The sequence below is a fragment of the Amyelois transitella genome, chromosome W (assembly GCF_032362555.1).
Source record: "Amyelois transitella isolate CPQ chromosome W, ilAmyTran1.1, whole genome shotgun sequence".
NCBI lineage: Eukaryota > Metazoa > Arthropoda > Insecta > Lepidoptera > Pyralidae > Amyelois > Amyelois transitella.
This window is the reverse complement of record NC_083536.1, coordinates 7,162,858-7,168,334: the sequence shown is the minus strand read 5'-3', so window position 1 is coordinate 7,168,334 and position 5,477 is coordinate 7,162,858. Positions and strand designations below refer to the sequence as shown.

The window sequence follows — 5,477 nt, the reverse complement described above, 5'->3', positions numbered from 1 at the left end:
GGTAATTTGAGAGAACATCCTTCAAGATTTTTTGGATATACCAGGATGAGTGTCAAATGTTTTGATTACATACTGGATTCAATAAGGAGTGATATTTCAAAAGTAGACACAAATTTTTATAAAAGTATAAAGCCCGAAGAAAGACTATTTGTAACTATAAGGTGAGTTTAAAAAAATAATTTTCATAGTAAGTAAATTATCATTTTTATCGGGGTACATATTGCAGTCATTCAAATTCAAACAAAGTTCCTCTTTATTATTTTATTTAAGTAATTTACATTATCGTTATCAATAATACAAAGTTTAATTTCCATAATTAGTTGTGTTATAATCGTATGTATTGTATCCATGGTAGGACTGAGTCATGCCACTATTCATTTCATCCATAATAACTTGTGTTATATTGTTTCTAACACGTAGTTTTTGCATAGGAGATAAGTCTTTCATGTACGGCAACAAACTTTTAAAAAATAACAGATCTTCGCAATCTTGTTCTTGTCTTTCGCTGCTTTGTGACAGTTTAATTTGTAATAATTCCAACTTTTTCTTCTCCAATTCCATAAATTCCTGTCTTACATCTTGTGCACATTTACGTTTGGTGCTCGTATATTGTGTACTTGAAGATGCACCAGCTATGGATTGGGGAGTTGAGGACCGCTCATAATCATCATCATTATTATTGCAGTTTTCATCAGTAGTTTCATCTAAATTGCCTTCATTTATTTCTGGGGTAATGTCATCTTTTATAAACAGCATCATTTGAAAATATGGCCACATTGACGTGTTTTGATCTGTTCCAGCATCACCAGAACGAGAAACTGGAATTTTCTTAAATTCTTTCATAAATTGGTCCCGAATGTTCTTCCATTTTTTCCTTAAAGCCTTTTCTGTAAAATCAGAAATATTGTTTAGTGTTGATGATTAGTGTACAAAGTGTACAAAACTTAAATGTTAAATACATTTAAGTTTTACATTATAATTGTATTTTTTTATTATGTTTCAGATATCTCTCCACTGGGTTGGCATTTCGATCTTTGGCATATAGCTTTCGTTTGGGTGTAAGTACTGTTGCTGAGATTGTTTATGGTACCTGTGAAGCAATTTGGAAAAAAAAAATTGAATGTCCACATGCCACAGCCATCTGAAGACCAGCTTATGAATATTGCTTCAGATTTTATGGAGATGTGGCACTTTCCTTACTGCATTGGCAGTTTGGACTAGAGATGGACATTTAAAATATACATCGATATTTTTTTTGATGTAATGCATCGATCGGTCACATCGATGGTAATACGATGTATTGAGAAATACATCGATGTTTCTTAAAAATCGATTGTTTTCGCAATGACGTGTTTTAGGTTAAGTTAGACCTTAATTAAAACAAAAATATGTATAAAAAACGCAGGAAATATATTTATTCAAATTCACACAGCCAACATTTTTTTACATACATTCAGTCAGAAAAGTATCGGGAATGGATTATTTATTTATGGTTCCAAATTCAAATTTTTGTTTTTTTTGTTGTTGTTAGATTGGCACAACTGTTTTCCATTTTGGCGCGGAGTTTGAGTTGCATCTGTTGTTTACATTAAATACAGTGCTATTTTTAGTTATATCATATCTAGTGTGTATTGCTAATTTCATAATGGATAAAAACATCGCACAAAGAGTTTGTCTTAAATTTTGCATTGCCAATGGAATATCGTGTTCAAAGTCACTGAAAATGTTACAGAAGGCTTACGGTGAATCGACTTTATCAAAAACTCGTGCTTATGAGTGGTACAAAGCGTTCAAAAGCGGTCGAGATGTGATGGAAGATTTGCCTCGCTCTGGTAGGCCATCAACGTCTGCAACTGAAGTTAACATCGCAAAAGTGAAGGAAATAGTGACTGAAAATCCTCATTCAACTTTGAGAGAGATAGCCACCGAACTTTCTGTATCTCACGAGTCGATCCGTACCATTTTAACTAATAATTTGGGTATGAAACATGTTGCCGCTCGGCTAGTCCCAAAAGACCTGAATTTTTTTCAAAAACTCAATCGCATGAGAGTCGCTGAGGACATGCTAGAACGAGTCAATTCCGACCCAACATTCATGAAACGCATTGTTACTGGTGACGAGACGTGGGTTTACGAGTTTGACATGCAAACTAGTCAACAAGCTTCGGAGTGGCGCCTTCCAACTGAACCGAAACCGAAAAAACCACGCCAAAGTCGTTCAAAAGTCAAAGTCATGTTGACTGTTTTCTTTGACTATCGCGGTGTTGTGCACTCGGAATTCTTGCTGGAAGGTCAAACGGTAAATAAGGAATATTATTTGAGTGTTATGCGGCGTTTAAGAGAGCAAATCCGACGAAAAAGGCCAGATTTGTGGAAAGAAAATTCTTGGATTTTGCACCATGATAATGCACCTTCGCACAAGGCCATCATTGTGAACGAATTTTTAACCAAACACTCAACAAATACCATCGAGCAACCACCATATTCACCAGATATGGCTCCAGCCGACTTTTTTCTTTTTCCTAAACTCAAATTACCACTTCGTGGCACCCGTTTTCAATCGGTAGAAGACATAAAAGAGAATTCGCGGCGAGAACTGACCTCAATTCCGGAAACAGCGTTTAAAAAATGTTTTGATGATTGGATTATTCGTTGGCGTAAGTGTATCGTTTCTAAAGGAGCATATTTTGAAGGTGATAAAATAAATTTGGATGAATAACAAACAGTTTGTGTATTATTGATCTTTTCCTGCTACTTTCTTGACAGAGTAGTATCCCAATATTTTTTGTCAATACTATGTAAATAGTAAAAGTAGTAGTATGCCGTGTGGTTCCCGGCACTATTACAAAAAAGAATAGGACCACTCCATCTCTTTCCCATGGATGTCGTAAAAGGCGACTAAGGGATAGGCTTATTAACTTAGGATTCCTCTTTTAGGCGATGGGCTAGCAACCTGTCACTATTTGAATCTCGGTTCTATCATTAAGCCAAATAGCTGAACGTGGCCATTCAGTCTTTTCAAGACTGTTGGCTCTGTCTACCCCGCAAGGGATATAGACGTGATCATATGTATGTATGTATGTACTATGTAAAAACAAAAGTTTACTCAATCTCTTCCCCTTCAATCGGTTCCTTCGTTCGGTCAAAACTAGCCCTGCCTGTGAAAAAAGTCTTTCTGAAGGTACTGACGTGCCAACTATTGTCAAATACTTGAAAGCTATTTTATACAGCTTCGGGAATTGTATTTTATAATCCCTCCAGATTTCTAACGGATTTTCGTTCAGTCTTCCAACAGGAGTTCTGAGATAAACTGAAAGTTCGTCAGACAAAACATCTTCAGATTTGTTAATTTTCCAGTTACGATGCACTAACTTATGGTGATCAGTCCATAATGAAAAGGCCTCTTCATTTTTATCGGATTTGTCAGAATCTGACTCAGGTTCTTCATTGCTTCGCAAATTCTTCTTCATTAAATCCTTAATTTTTGAAACAGCATTCGAACAAGCTATTGCATCATTGAAATGTATTCTTTTGAAACGTGGATCTAGAATACTTGCGATAGCAAGAGCACTTACATGTTCTATAGAACCCATTCTTTTATTTATTTCATTAATAGCAAGTTTTTGCACCTCCTTCGCTACGGGATCTTCTATAACAGCTGAAGTTATTTTAGAGAGCATGCAATGAACTAAGGGAATAATTTTACTACTTGTGCAGTATTTATCACCCGAAATTTCTTTTGTAGCCGCTTCCAAGGGTCGCAACACCACAATGACAGAAGATACAGTAGATATATCCGATGCACTGAGCATTGCAGGTGCTCTGGGGTGGCGGAAGAGAATATCATTTATGACACTACGGAGTTCTAGAAATCTTTGTTACATATAATATGTACTGTTCCAACGAGTATCCACGCTTTGTATTAATTTTACCCCAGCAGGAGACTCTATAGCCGCAGTAGTTGCTTTACGTAACTCGTCACTAGCAACGCAACTCTGTTTAAACCAAGTCACTATTGTTTTTACTTTAGAAACAATGTTCCTCCACTCAGTACACATCATTGTGCCTTCAGCAACCAAATTCAAAGTATGGGCAAAACACGGGATATGTTTCCTTTTACCGAACGCTATATCCGATTGCCTTTACTATATTGGCTGCGTTGTCAGTAACAAGAGCCGTTACATTCTCTTGGTCTATTTTCCATTCTTGGCATACCTTTAAGAGAATTTCAGAAAGATAATCTGATGTATGTCTTTCATCCAATTCGTACACGCCTAAAGTGATTGAGTATAGTTGAATGTCAATTCCGAAATGCGCTGTGATGCCCAGAAAACTTTTCATATTTAAGGTATCCGACCAAATATCCGTTGTTAGGGCTAAATCTTCTATAGAGGACAGCATTATTTTTATTGTTCCTGAAATAACTTCATATTTATCGTCAAGCCAGCGTCTTAGAGTTGTTCTACTTGGGAGTTTATATTGAGGAGCAACTGTTTTCATTAGAGTTCTGAAGCCTTCATTTTCAACTATCGAGAAAGGCTGATGGTCTTTGCAAATCATAAATAATAAACAGTTGTTCAGTTTCCTTGTCTTCGGTCCCGATTCTGAGTAAGAAGAAATATCTTTAAAGGCGGCCTGTATTGTTTTTTGGCGTTTTAAAGGGGCGACGTTTTCTTCTAAGTCAAAATCAATAGTTTCATTTACGGTTTTCGGTAACGGTTCACAGGATCTTTTATTGCCACTGCCACTTGTACTAGGAATCGGTTCACATTGAAGTAAACCATCATCAATGTCATCGTTAGGCGTTACCTTGGTATTTAGAGGATTCGATATTTCTTCAGTAGTATTTACTGCTTTTAATGTATTTTGTTTTGGCTGAATTTCCAGATAAGCAGCCTTATGAACATTACGAACATGCCCAAGTAAGTTCGTAGTATTTCCAGCAGACTTAATTTCCTTTTGACATAGCTTGCATTTCGCTTTCTTTTCATCAATTTTGTCAAAGAACTGCCAAACTGAACTTTTTTTCTTAGGTCCCATTATAACTAAAAGTTAAATAAAATAATCTTTATAGCACGGTTTACGGGGTATTTATAATAATACCTATTAATTGCCTAGTAGAATACAAATATGTTTATGACGCATCATAATCGATAATATAGTATCGATAACTTGGAATCACTACCTAACAGTTAAAAGTTTTTTATCTGACCTACTTTTAGTGATCACTCACACAAATGCAAAGCTCAGCTTAAGCCTCGCGGACTGTATTATATTGTGAAATTAATGCAAGCTTCGTAACGTAATCTTCTCTTTTCTATGTTGATAAGTTATATAGACACACTACACGCGCAGTATAAAACGTAAAATAATTAATTACTTTCTACTTTTTGACAACAAAACAATGTAATATTACCAGTAAAATTTCGAACCCGTTATCACTAAATACATTATTCTATTTATTAATACACATACCT

The 5,477-nt window shown here is 35.6% G+C and overlaps 1 pseudogene; it reads right to left on the bottom strand.

Annotated features, from left to right (window-relative positions):
* Positions 1-303: 303 nt before the first annotated feature.
* On the bottom strand, positions 304-5,040 carry LOC132904126 (E3 SUMO-protein ligase ZBED1-like; annotated as a pseudogene).
* Positions 5,041-5,477: the final 437 nt, after the last annotated feature.